The 14559-nt window shown below is 43.3% G+C and overlaps 1 pseudogene; it reads right to left on the bottom strand.

The window, feature by feature from the left end:
* Positions 1-6537: 6537 nt before the first annotated feature.
* On the bottom strand, positions 6538-7292 carry LOC110555463 (N-lysine methyltransferase KMT5A-like; annotated as a pseudogene).
* Positions 7293-14559: the final 7267 nt, after the last annotated feature.

Below are 14559 nucleotides of genomic sequence, written 5' to 3'. Positions count from 1 at the left end.
TGTGGTGCTTCACCTGGCCTGTAATAAGGGTACCTTGCTTGGTGGCTGAGTCAGAACTGTTCTTTCTGTCTTCAGCATGTTTAATCTTTTAAATACAAAGAGCTGACCATTCCAGCATGGCTTTGGATGGCCTACTCCAGGAGTTAAGCTAGGATTGGGGGCATCAAAGGCCAATTCCCCTGCCCAGCAAGAATCCATCCCCAAAATAAGGTCCAATGGGAGGATGAGTCAGAAAATGGGGGTTACAAAGGGATGGAGGAATAGGTAGCTGAGATGTCCCAAGACAGTGATGATTAATTTGAGCTTCTTGTCCTGATGAATCCTGCTTGTTCTAGCAGCACGGGAGCTGTCGTAGAACAATGTGAGTCTATACCTGTGGAGAAAGATGTTTTTTAATGTTTTCTCACTATTCTCAGATACATTTCACTCTTCTTTCCTTAGTTCAGGGCATTTTAAGTTAGCTTGCAGTGTAGCTTGTTCTGGAAGCTTGAAACTTTGCCAGATGACTTTGAGAGATGACTCTCTCAACCATTGCCTCTGTGCGCTCATTCTCTTCATTGACCCAGGGAGATCAGGAATGCTTACACATCAGTATTAGAGATGAAGACAGAGAGAGAGAGTGCCCTGCACTGCTCCACCATCCCATTCTTGTATCTCCTTCTTTGGGGCTTATTGAACAGATACAGCTTTCTTATTGTACTTAAGCAGAGCTATCCCAGAGAAATTCTACATAAAACTAAAGGTTTTCATTGATTGTTCAAAGACAACACCTACCCATCCTAGTGCAGCCCACACTCAGTAGCACATGAATTACTCTTTTAAATTTAATGTTGGTATTTAAGATCTTAAGAATGGGCTAAACATAACATAAGCTTTTTTTTTTTTTAATGGGAAGAATTCTTTTTGGGGAACCACATATTAAAATGAGAATGAGGTCTTTGATTGGGCTCAGTACTGGTGGAATTGAACAAAAACTAGAGCTGGATGTTGAGCTGAGGGCTTTCAGACAGTTCAGCTCCTATAGATGTGGGTCCAACCGGGAAGGAAGCTTTGATTCCTGCTTTCTGCTGATTCAGAGTCTGGGGCTCCAGAGAGCAGCTTTAGACAGGGCAGGAAGATCTTATCATACCTTGGAAAAGCTTATTGTTGCCATGGTCCTGTTTCCTTAAAGCTATATATATAAATTACAGCTCCTGATGGCTCGTCAGCGTCTTACATCCAAAGCCCATTCCTTAAAAGGATTTTATGACCTTTTGTAATAGCTCCAAGACTGACAGCAGGCTCTGTACCCAAAGTAACCCCAGTTTCATAGAAAAATTTAATTTCTCTGTGACCCTGTGCCATTTACTGTTCCTGTGCTCCAAAGACCTAAATTAATGTGGGCCCTCTGCCACTTATCATTGCCTGCTGATAAAATATCACACTAAAGTCCCCTGGGTGAGCCAGAACTTTCTTCAGTTCAGTATTCCACATGCTTTATTGATTCCAGTTTTACTAAACTATTGGCCACTACTACGGCCTGTAAGGCCTTAACTTTGGGGAATGTCTGAGGGGTGGTTTTGGTGCTCATTACATGACTGAGTTACAGGGAGGCTGAATCACAAATGATGATGCATTTTCTGTAAGATACAAAGTTGTGTGCACACACAATGAGGAAGATGTTTATTATATTCTCTAAACTTATTTTTTTATTTTTATCTTCTTTATTTATTAAACTTTGAAATAGATACAATTCCCCCAGCACATTTTATTTTCTTTTTGCATTCTCTTGACATGTCTATGTTTTCGTTTTGCTGTATGTTGCTTTGGTTTAAACACATCTAATTTTTTTTTCAGAGATCAAATTAGAATTCTTTATTTATTTTTGAAGATGAAAGGGAATTCCAACATCATGTATGCTTTCTGAGATGTAAATAATATCTCCAATGAAAATAAGATTGCAAAAAAGCACTTATAACAAATCAACTTGTGGCAAACACTAACAACTTTTTATGGACAGTTGATATTTATCTGCATCAATAGATATCCAAGTGAATGATCAAACAAGGTAAACTAGTGACCATAAATGCAATTATAAGAGCATCTCAATTACATTGACTGGGTACAAAAATAACAGTAAAAATAGAAAATAAAACACAAAATGCCAACTTTGACACAGGAAATAGAATATTTAGTTTATAAAACCTAGAAAGACATCTAATTTTAATAAATCCTTAATGCTTCTATATTTGATCATTAATTAATATCTCTCATTGCCCACTAAATACTTTCACTGAATTTATACAGCCTAAAATCTCATTGGTAAATAATACAGCAGTTATCATACATAAAGAGAATAATATTTTTTCTGAATTACTGTAGACAACAGATGAGAAATATATAAAAATATTAAGAATTGTTAATTTACTCAAGTCAGAAAATGAGAAAATACCAAGGAAACAAACTTTTTAGCTTTTTATTGGTTCTTTATGAATTTCACACCATATACCCCAATCCCACTCCTCTCCCCATCCCTTCATATCTGCCCTCCAGCCTTGCACCCCCCCCAAAAAAAGAAAATAAAGAAAAGTAAAAAGAAAAGAAAAAAATCTCATTGGAAGCCCCACAGTGGAAGTTCCACGGTGTGTCCATGGCACGCCTTCTGTCCACACATCTTTACTTGCAAATGTTCACTGCAGTGAGCCATTGTTCTGGGTCAAGGCCCCTGGTTTCTGCTGCGCTGTCAGTACTGGATCATCATGGGAACTTCTCTGAGATATCCTGCTGTTGTTCTGTGTCATAAAGATCCTGCAGCTTTGGATCTGTAGGACCAGTCCCTTCACACACTCCAGCAGTTCATAGATGGGATAGATGTTGGGGTAGGCTAATTCATAGCCTTGGATCTGGGCCTAGGGGGAAGCTGAACTGGTCACCCAGCCACATCACCAGGGCCAGATCTCCAGCACTGCCTGGCTAGCTCACCCAGAGCTGCAGCCAGCAAGGGGCAAGATCCTGTTCTCAAGCCTTGAGGGCCAGGCCAGCGGCTCACTCACACCCATGCCACCAAAGTCAGCTTTACCGTTCTGCCTAATTGAGGTGTGGGGCAGGACCAGCTCTCCTACCACAGCACGCCGTGGTAATGGGCCTGGTGGGAGAGGAGGACAGTGATTTAAGTAAATTGCTTAGCACTTGCTAATGGCTACACTGAAATAATACTTTTTAGTTTAAACAAACTGTTCTAGGTGTGAATTATAGCTTAATCCCTAATTATCAATTTATCAGAAAGCTTTTTTCATCTGTTTCATCATTTATAGAGAAATACATAGTTCCCCAAATGTTATACTTCAGACATTTTGTTTTTAATTAGCAATCAGAGTAATAGGTTTGACTACAGAATTTGCCTACACACTTTTTTCCTGTTAACCTGCCCTTCACATACATTGCCTTTCCCTCCCACCAGCTCTCTCTACCCTCAGGTTTGGCATGTTCCCAGTACGTCTTGTTTGCACCTTTTATGATGTATCATCTTACTAGAGACTGCTGCCTTGTCTAGGAAAATGTGAACAGCTCTGAGAAAGCTGAAAGACAGATCTGGGAAGAATACTAGAATATAGAAGTGAAGCCAGATCAAAAAGATGAGAGAAATCCAGGCATACACTTAAAATCTCAGCATACAGACAAGAGGACCACTTCAAGGGCAAGGCCAGCCTGGGCTAGAGGGTGACCTCCAGGCCAGCCTGAGCTACAGAGTGTGGCTGTCTCAAAAGAAGAAAGCATAGTTGTTACCTAAGGAAATAGATTATGAACTAATTACTCTTTATGTTCTTCTTAGTTTTGTTATATTTGTAGAGTAAGTGAAGGAATTTTCTAATTAAATGGGTAACTTTCTTATTAAGAACCATAATCTGGTGAACCATCAGTATTGTTTTTATGATTTAAAACTTTAGTGCCCCTACACAGGTCTGTGCTTTGAACCTTGTTCCCCAGCTTCTGGGAAGTTTAAGAACCTTTGGTGGGGGGTCTAGATGAAGAGAGAGATTGCTGAGGGTGGGCTCTTGCAGTATAATGTCCCTGGTACTTCCATCTCCATTCTTTACTTTCTGGTCTACCAAACTAGCCACCAGCTTCCACTGTGGCTGACAGAGCTTCCCATCATGCTTCCTGAAACTATAAACCAAAATTATTCATTTTCCCCATAAGCTGTTCTTTCCAGTGTGTTTGCTCACAACAGCACAAGAGTAGCTAATACAGAAAGCCAGTGCCACACAACTGAAATCATGGCTATGACAACTTACTCATGCCCAGACAATTGTAATCATGCCAGGATAACCCAACTATGTGGTGTCTTCAGAACTGCTTCCCATGAGGCATGTGGGAGGTCCTGGTGCTGCCTTTTAGAGAAACCTCAGAGCTTCAAGGTTCATTCTGGCAGATGTTTGAAAGGGGGAAAAATGTTTACAGAAATATGGGTAGTAAAGTCTGCATTTGTGAGGGTTGAGACAGAAATTGGACCACAGCCCATTCAGAATACACCTGACAATTGATCTGTCTATATTCTTCCTCTGCAATGGATCTGTCTATATTCTTCCTCTGTCCTGAAAACTTGAATAAAGATAAATAAAAAAATAAAGACTAGTTTATTTGGCATAGGAAATTTGCAGATAGTATAGAATTTTGGAATGTAGCATAGCTATTGCTTGTGTGTGTGTGTGTGTGTGTGTGTGTGTGTGTGTCTGTGTGTATGTGTGATATGATTGTAGGTGCCCATACAGACCAGGAGAAAATGTCAGACCCCTTGGAGCTGTTTAAGTGGTTGTAAGCCACTCAACATGTGTTTTGGGGACCAGAGTGGAGTTCTTTGGAAGAGGAATGAGTACTCTCAACTACTGAGTTATCTCTCCAACCCTTGCTTACTGTTTTTTGGCAGATTTATAGCAAACAAGAGCCAATAGCAGATTAAAAATATGAAAAATGTACAGTTTGATAAGAAAAAAGAGTGTCAGGGCAACATTTTCAGTTTCAGACAAGGCTGGTGTAGACAAGAGCAATTGGTGGGGAGATTGGTGCCATTGAGGAGAAACTTGGGCTTTGAACTGGGACAATAAAAATGGCACTAGAGAGCTAGACCTCTTCCATTTGAGTCTTGGGGTATAAAGTGGAAAACCCATTCAATAGAATCACACTACCCAGCAGGGTATCGAAGCAGATGCTGAGACTCACAGCCAAACTTTGGGCAGAGTGCAGGGAATCTTATGAAAGAAGAGGGAAATGGAAGACCTAGAAGGGACGGGAGCTCCAAAAGGAGACCAACAGAGCCAGTGGACTAGCGGAGGGGCATAGGGAGAGAAGAGGGAGAGATGGTGGGACCAGGAGAAGATGAGAAGGGATACAGCTGGGATACAAAGTGAATAAATTTTAATAAATAATTTTTAAAAAAAGAAAAAGAAAACCAGGAGGCCACTGCTTGAGCAGAGATGCCGAGGGAATGTTTTCCCCAGTTGAATTTCACAGGCGCTCAGAGGCCACTGTAGCTCTGGACGAAGCAAAGGGAATTGGCTACATCTTCCGCTTTCTGTCAACAGAACTTGGCTTTACCCATATGATGCTAGATTTTGTTTTGCTTTGTTTCCGGCATCCATAATTCAAAATCCACTGGATGGAAGCTGGAGACAAGGATCCAGGGGAGGGGGGGAGGCAGTGCGGGGGAGCCACCGAAGTGAGGCAGTGAATATCATAGTTGGATTCCCTGCGCGAAAAGCCTGAGAAAGACATGCATGCGCCGTGAAGGTGAAGTCCACGCTGCAATGGAGCCCCCGGGATGCTGGAAAAAAACAAAACACAGGACATTTCCTGGACAGATATCCCAAAAGACATGTGTGCTAAAAATTACAAGGCCTGGGGTAGGGAGCTGCCAAAGCCTAGCATAATTCACTTCACATCACCCTAGTCCCAAAAGTTGGGCATCAAGTGCAGCGCTGAGCTTGGTTCTTGTTCTGATCTACCCCTTCCGCGTCAGGATCCCACTCCTCCCTCTTACAACGGGAAAGTTTACCCTTTACCATATACTGGAGTTATATAATTTCCTTTTTTATTTCATAGGGCCCCACAGCTATGAGTTTGTTTTGATTCTCAAAAGAAACTTTGGACTCCTGAACAGTGTCAGAATGAGTAAGACTCTGGCATTTCTCTCTCTCTGTCTCTCTTTTTATCTTTAGGTTTTATTGCATAAATAATTAATTTTTAAGTGTAATTTCACCAAATAATGAACGACTAAGGAAAGCGAGGTTGGGGGGAGATGTTTAAAGAGAGGTTCTGGAGGAAAGAAAGTTTGATGCAACACGAGGGAAAACAGCTGTTAAGGTTGCATCTGAACAGCTTCCATTCTAGATGGAGGCTTTCCTGAGTTCTTCAGCTAAGAGTTAAGTGTGTGCAATGAAAAAAAAAAAAAAAAAAGGCATTTCCCTCTGAGGGCACTTTGTCCTTTGAAGGAAGCAGAGAGGCAGGGGGTCTACATGGTTGATGTCTCAGCCTGAGAGTAGGCATCATGGAGTTCTTGCTTCAGTTGCCATAGCTCCTCCCAGCCACGCTGTCTGGGGAGGTGAGGAGGATGAGGTGAGACTCGCCAGCCATGTCACGTAGTCTGGGCTGGCAATTCCCATGTTTACTGTGACTGATCAGTCTCCCCAGGCAGTTCATTTCTCGGGTGGCATCCACGCAGGAGGTTTTGCTCAGATACTGGAAATAGTACATGTAGCCGCTCGTGGAGGGGTCTTGTGCGTACAGAGCCTCTGGCTTCTTGGCATCGGTGATCTCAAGGAGGTCCCCAATGGTACTCTACCAGCAAACCTCCGCGGGAGAACTGCTTGGTGGCAGTCACACCCATGCCTTCGCCATCACTGAGATCAATCTCCATGCCTTCTTCCTTCCCGCTCTCCGTCAGCGCGTGTATTTTTTCCTTTCTTCAGACTGCAGCTCACCTTTCTTTGCTCTTCCTGCAGTGCCTTCACACTGGGTGGAAACCTGAGTTTTCTACTCTGCTGAGTTTTCCTTTGAAACTTTTTCCGAAGGGCCCGCTTGCCCTTGAGGGGCTTTTTCGGGGCCTGCTTGGACAACCACGTCATTGGTACAATCATATGACAGGGGTGGAGTTTTTGGAGGCTCGCTGCTTCCGATTTTTGGTTTAGAAAAGTCGCCAGGGGACCTCTCCTGGCATCTTCGATTTTCTGTTCACTGGACTTCACAGTGCTTCGGGTGGCATTCCCAGCATTTCTTTTCTCTTCTCGCTCCCTGTAGATTCCAGCTAATGGATTCATTTACCTGAATCTTTGGAGGAGTCTTCTACATCGTTCGTCTGATGAACTTCTGAGTCCACAACTGGGGTGTTCACGACTGAGGCGTCCACGACTGGGGGAACAGCATCTCTGATGGCTTCTCCATGGCTATGGGCTGAAGCCTCAAAACCAAATCCAAACAAAATCGCTTAGTCTTGGAAAAGACGGAAATCCAAGCCCCAACTAGCAGGGCCAGCAAATGAGGTCTGGTTTCCTTTTAAACTTCTAGTAAGCCAATCCTCCAGGCTATTTTCATGCTAATGAAGCGGTGATTAAAAGACCCACCTGAGCTAAAGGTGAGTCCTTCCAGCTGTAGGTTAACTATTGGGGTTCTTAAAATAGGACTCAAAGCAATTTGCATTGGAGATGGTCATTTGAGCCTGTAGGGACAGAAGCAGACTGTTACAGATTGAATCGGAAATGTCCTTAAAAGCTAATAATTTGAACCCTGTTCCCATGTTAGTTTACAGTGTTTTGAGAAGCTATTCAATGTTTAGGAGGTGGAGTCTCAATAGGGGATGTAGTCCTTGAGATATGCTATGGCTGACTCCATACAGTCAAGACCTTTGCCTCTTGATCCATCAAGGTATGAACAAGTTGTGCACATGTTCTGACTGCCCCAGATGGAGACACCCATCCCCTCAACTTCTGCATCCCAATGATGGACAGTCTCTGCAACTGTGAGCCAAAGCAAACGCCCCACAATTAGGTTGTTGTGTCAGGTCTATTTAGTCAGCGCAATGCACAAGCAACCAAAGCCAAAAGGATAAAGCTACCATCTCAAGACAAACACACACCTCTGTCACCTCCAGATCCCCAGCCATCTGTTCCCCATCATCAAACATTTTTATTTTTATTATTTTGTGGGCATGGGTGTTTTGTCCACATTTTTATCTGTGCATCGTGTATATGTAGTGTCCAGAAGGCCAGAAGAGGCTCTCCTGGAACTGGAGTTACAGACAGCTATTAGCTACCACGTGGCTGCTGAGACCTCCAGAAGAACACCCAATGCTCCTAACCTCTGAGCCATCTCTAACTCGCAAACGATTTAATTTTAAGAACAGCAGAAAGACAATAATGAATTCTGTGCAGAGCTGCCTGTGTCTAGTCGGCTACTTTGTCTTCCAGAAGGTAAGAGTCGCCACGGTTCTAAACACGTCGGGAGAGGTAGGTGGCAGACTCTTTTCAGCCTCTGCCAGTCTCCAGTCTCTCCCGGCATGAGGAACAGGGTAACTCAGGTTCCAGACGGTCGGAACAACTGATCCTTTCTGTAAATATTAGAAATAGGAAGTTGGTAATTGGGAAAAAGTCCAACAAAAAAAAAGGTGTTTCTAAAATAGAAATAGGAAGTTGAGAAAGACTTTATAGATTAGAAGCCACACAGTGTTCTTTCTGTTGATCCTGGTAAAGTAGTATTGCTTACTTTTAGACTAGACTTTCTCAGACATTGAAGAATTCCCCAGGCAACAGAACTTTGTCAAGACACAGAGTTTACCCTTTGGGCAAAGAATCTGTAAGTGTTCTGCCACATTTCCAATAGTCTACTGCCTAGAAAAAAAAAAAAAAGATGCCTTCCTACTCATTGGGTACTTAGCTAGGAACAAAGAAACTCTGTCAGCAAATAACATTTTATCATTCTTGGTGACAGCCAGAAGGAAGTCTTTAGATACGTCTCTAGATGGTGCAGTAGAAGTCAAAGGAATTGCAACTCTAAACAGGAATTGTTAGGGTACCAAGTTCACACAAGGCTGAAAAATGCCTAAATCTTTAACCAAGAAAATGGAAGCAAGATGGGCAGATGTACTGCAGGAGCTATCCATCCTCTTCCCTCAAACCACACTCCATATTTGTGTAGACGCTACAGGCAGTTGTAATTTTGTGTGTCATTTGTGCACACACCTGTAATGCAAAAGAAGCCAGCAGAGGATGTCAGGAGTCTGGCTCTGTCATTCTGCATCCTACTCCCCTGAGGAATATCTCTCACGGGACCTGGAGCTAGCGAGACTTGTCAAAAGCCTGCAAGCTCCAAGCTTCCTGCTTCTCACCACTTCAAGGTTGAAAGTGTGCATGTCCACCATTTGTTCTGTGTATTTTCAATAACACAACCAGCCAATGCTGTACAATGGAGAGAATAGGGTGGGACATCTTAGTCCAGAGGGGAAGAGAAAGAAGTGAATCGGGGGAGTCTGAGAGCAGAGATCTACAGGAGAGAACTTGGGACCACAAGAAGAGATGAATTGTACCTAGATATGACTATAAGAAAGTGTAATGGGTAAAGTCTGAATCGGAGGAAACTGTGCGGGCTTGGAGGTTTAGGATGGAGTAGTCATTGCTCAGCATTGTGTTCTCGGTTAATTAAATTTAAAAAAAAAGAGAGAGAGAGAGTGTGTGTGTGTGTGTGTGTGTGTGTGTGTGTGTGTGCATATGCCATGTCTGGCTTGTTATGTGGTGGTAGGATCTGAACTCAGGGCTTCATTCTTACACAACAAATATTCTTACATGCAGTGATGGCTAATCTTGGCTGTAAACTTAACTGCATCTAGAATCAATGAAAATGCAAGACTCTGGGCGTTCCTAAAGGGACTTTCTTGATCAGATTCTGAAGTGGAGAGACCCATTTAAATGTGGGTGACACCTTCTTATACACATTCTGTCACTTTGGGCACAGTGTTAACTAGCTTGCTGACAGTTAGAGCTAAGAGGAAACTGATTTCCTGTCCAGGCCTGATTGATTCAAACCCTGTTAGTATGCATCCACTGTTTATGGGTGGAGAAACACGAGAGCATGGCTTGACAAACAGTGTCTGACCAATATGCAATTTCAAGTCCTGTAAACCCCATCAGAAAAGACTTTAAGGAGGCTGGGGAGATAGGTCAGCAACAACTTGATTCCAGCCCCCAGAACCCATATACAAAGGCTAGGTTGCTAGTGTGTGTTTGTAACCCCACTGCTGAGGAGGGGAAGCTAGACATCCCTAGGGTGCACAAGCCAGCTATCCTAGACTACTGAGTAATTGCCAGATCATATCTTTTTATAAATTTATTTATTTTTTTATTATTACAATTTTATTCACCCCAGCTATAGCCTCCTCCCTCACCCCCTCCCAATCTCACTCTCCCTCCCTCTTCTCCTACCATGCCCCTCCCCCAGTCCACTGATAGGGGAGGTCCTCCTCCCCTTCCATATGACCCTGGCCTACCAATTCTCATTAGGACTGGCTGCATTGTCTTCCTCTGTGGCCTGGTAAGGTTATTCCCCCTCAGGGGGAGGTGATCAAAGAGCAGGCCACTGAGTTCATGTCGTAGACAACCCCTGCTCCTCTTACTAGGGAACCCACTTGGAGACTGAGTTGCTATGGGCTATATCTGAGCAAGGGGTCTAGGTTATCTCCATGCATGGTCCTTGGTTTGAGTATTGGTCTTTGCAAAGACCCCTTGGCCCAGATTTCTTGGTTCTGTTGCTCTCCTTGTGGAGCTCCTCTGCCCTCCAAGTCTTTCTATCTCCCCCTTCTTTCATAAGATTCCCTGCACTCTGCCCAAAGTTTGGCTATGAGTCTCAGCACCTGCTTTGATACCCTGCTGGATAGAGTCTTTCAGAGGCCCTCTGTGGTAGACTCCTGTCCTAGTCCCTGTTTTCTCCAAAATCTATACTCCTAAAGAAGCTAAACAAGGAGGAGGACCCTAGGGAAGTTGCTCAATCCTCACTCATAAAGCAAATGCGCTAGACATTGGAAGCCAGATCATCTCTTAAAAATGAAACTAAACTAAAAAGATAGAAACTGAGGAGTAATACCCAAGGTTCTCCTCTAGCCTCCATGGACACCTGCTTACACATGTGCTCCCTGCACACACCTACACACATATGTGCATGTACACACACAGATTTGAAAAGCAGTGTATACCACATGTGGTGGCACATGCCTATAATCCCAACATTCAGGAATCTGAGAGAGGAAGATCTAGATGGACACGTTCATTTTCTCATACCAAGACTTTGAAATTCAGTGTGTATTTTCCAGTTCATCTAAAGCGCGTCTAAGCATGCTTCAGGTGCTCTGACATCATGGCTACCATGTTGAACAGTGACACACACAGCAATGACTGTTCATCGCTGTATAACACCACCCACAAACTTAATCACTGTCATTTTGCCTTCAGACAAACTATTCATTAAAATACTGAAAAGATAAGCTCCTCAAAAGATTAAGAAATAATTACTATTTGACCCAGCAATCCCAGTTTTAGAGGATTACTTAAAAGGGATGAAATGAATGGGAACATTTCATAAAAAAATGAAAACACACAGAGAGAGAAGGGGAGAAAAAGAAGGAGGAAGGGAAAGAGGGAGGAAGGAGACTGAACAAAAAAATAAAATAAAATAAAATAAAAGTAATTCAAAGGTCTGTCAGCTGATGCATGGATAAGTAAGATGCTGTGTCCACTGAATGGGATATTATCAGCAAAAGGAGGTGAAGCGCCGATTCATACTACACTAGATACAAACCTACACGGCACCATGCTAAGTGAAAAAGCTCAGTCTTAGGGGGATGATGGTGGTGCACACCTTTAATGCCAGCACTCAGGGAGGCAGAAGCAGGCAGATCTCTGTGAGTTCCCAGGCCAGCATGGTCTACAGAGCGAGTTCCAGGACACCAGGGCTACACAGAAAAACCCTGTCTTAGGGGGCGGGGTAAGTTAGACTCAAAAAGATCAAATGTTCTACAGTCCCACTTATATGAAATTTCCAAATGAGTGAATCCATACACTGAACCTTGAGTGGTGTTCTGAAACTAGTGAGGCTGGGTTTATATGAGGAGGAATGCTAATGGGTATAGGATTTCTCTTTGGAATGAAAAAACAAAACAAAAAAAAAAAAAAAAGATGCCCCAAGTTACTGTAGTGAGAGATTTTTTTTGCCTAATCGAAAAAGTATGAGTTGTATGACATAAACTGTACAGTGGATGAATTAGATCTTAATGAAGTTGTTACAGTAAATATTTAAGCAAACAAACTCATCTGAACACTGAAAATGATCAAGCAAGTCAAAGGCTCAAATTGAAGTTTCTAGATGGATATTTGTCTGCTAATTAATCATCACTGGTTACTTGTCTCACTGCTTTGATGATTCTACTCCTCTGGCTATACTACGGTCACTCCTGTGTTCCTGGTACTGTCTTTATGTAGAACCCATCCAACAAACTCCTAGGGTAGACAGAGAGGGCAAAGCATTTTGTTAAACTATTTCTTCCCTAGAAAAATAGACACAGGAATAAAGCCACAGAGAATCCCCCTGATCTGAAAACTACAGAACCGCATAGAGTACTCAAGGCAAAGAGGCTAAATAGCACTCGAGAGATCACAACCACAAAAAGACTTGGGCATTATTTCTCCTGGCTTATTATACTAAGGCATGGGGACTCTATTTTTTATGTATTTTGATTCTGGTGTGGTTTTCAGAGACAGCATCTTATTTTTCAGCCCAGGATGGTTTAGAACCCAGGTAATACCTCTGCCTCAACCTTCTAAGTGCTGGGATTTCAAATGTGTGTCATCAGGTGCAGCCTTCTTTGCCAGTAACCTTAAGTAAAGGTGACATCTAATCTTCTATTACAGAATTTTAAATATCCTGAAGACCATCATGTTTGTGAGTCAACAGTTTCCAAATTCCCTCTCTCTTACTTTTAAAAACTAAATACACAGCAGTTCCAGTTCTGAGAGTTTTCTTTCCTCTTGAGTCCTGAGTGAAAGGTGTCTGAAAACCAGAGAGCCATCACAATCCAGCTTGTGTTGGAAAGCATTCACAAATGTTTCTGTCAGTGCCACACCAGAAAGAGACAATCCAAGTGTCAATAAGAGTCTCAAGAGGTACCAACCAGTCCTCTATGCAGTGGACTATTACACAACTTTGAAAATGAATGTACCATGTTATACACAACCATTCTAATGGTTTTCAAGAGCAATGTTGAGTGAAAGAATTAACTCATCCAGTGCAATTCCATATGGCTTTTCCCCGAGTGAATGTAGGATCAACAGAAAACCCAGGTCAGTGCCTACCTGGTGGGATTAGGAGTAAGGGGTGATACTCAACTTAGCAGAGCACCAGAGAAGTAGCACCTATTGTTCTGCACACACACTATTCAACTGTATTGCTCTGTACTAGGTCCTGCATTAGATCTACTAAAAATTCATAGATGCTTTGGTCAGCAAGAAGTTTTAGAATTGGCAAGATACATGAGACTGAGGATTCCTGGAACCTCCTCGGGGAGGGGTGGGGGGAAGGCTGCCAGGGAGCAAGAAGAAGGCTCACATTGGTTGGTTGCCACGTGGCTGGCAGCCCAGTCGGACCACCCCAAGGAAAATGAGGTCAGAGAAGCAAGATGTGGTCCCAGGCCGGGCTCCTGCCTCCAGCACACTCTCTCCTTCCGCATCAAAAACTCCCAGGGAAAATGAGCAGGGGATTACACTCATCCCCTGGGCAGACAAGAATGGAAGAAACCACAATGCCCATTCATCATATCATAAACTAAGCTTCTGTTCACTCACCCAGCAGAGGCCCGAAAGGCACTGCGGATCAGGAGTAAGCCTTGCTGAGTCATCTAGTCAGTCTCAGAGAGCAGGTCGTGGACACCTGCATAGAGATTTCCCGTGGTACAGGATCGTTGTCCCAGACTCAAGGATTCTCTGTCTCCTGACAATTCAGCCAGATGGATTCTAAGTGCCCTGGTCCCCACTGTAGTGACTAACAAAGCCGCAACTTCAGTGTTTGTGTCACCGAAACAATCACATTATTACACTTCACAGAAGGGTAAGTCCTCGGGAGTACCTCTTCACCGCTGACTCTGTGGTGTCTTCCCAAGACAGGATGTGTTAGAAGAGATGGGCTAACCTCGAGCTGTGCCTGCGGTGAGCTGTGCCTGCGGGCTCCAGTTTGCTGGGGTTTTGTTTTGGTTTTTATTGTAATGCATGGGTCTTCTAGGTACAGTTTGTACCTAGCTGGGCATATCTGCTGTTCTTGGAAGGTGGGGTTCCCATACAGGCTTCCACACAATGAAGTCATATCTCTGAGGTTGTTTTGAATGTGAAATGTCCCCCACAGGCTCCTGGGTTTGAACACTTAGTCCCCAGCTGATGATGTGTGAAGTTTCCAAGGCTGTGGAAACTTCGGCAGGCAACCTTGCTAGAAGAAAAGGACGGCAGTTAAAGTCTGCACTTGGCTTCCTGTCTACTCTTGGCTTCCTCACTGTGGAGG

Source organism: Meriones unguiculatus, chromosome 3 (genome assembly GCF_030254825.1).
Source record: "Meriones unguiculatus strain TT.TT164.6M chromosome 3, Bangor_MerUng_6.1, whole genome shotgun sequence".
In the NCBI taxonomy this organism is placed as follows: Eukaryota; Metazoa; Chordata; class Mammalia; order Rodentia; family Muridae; genus Meriones; species Meriones unguiculatus.
Note: the sequence above shows the minus strand (reverse complement) of the source record. Positions and strands in the feature narration are given on the sequence as shown.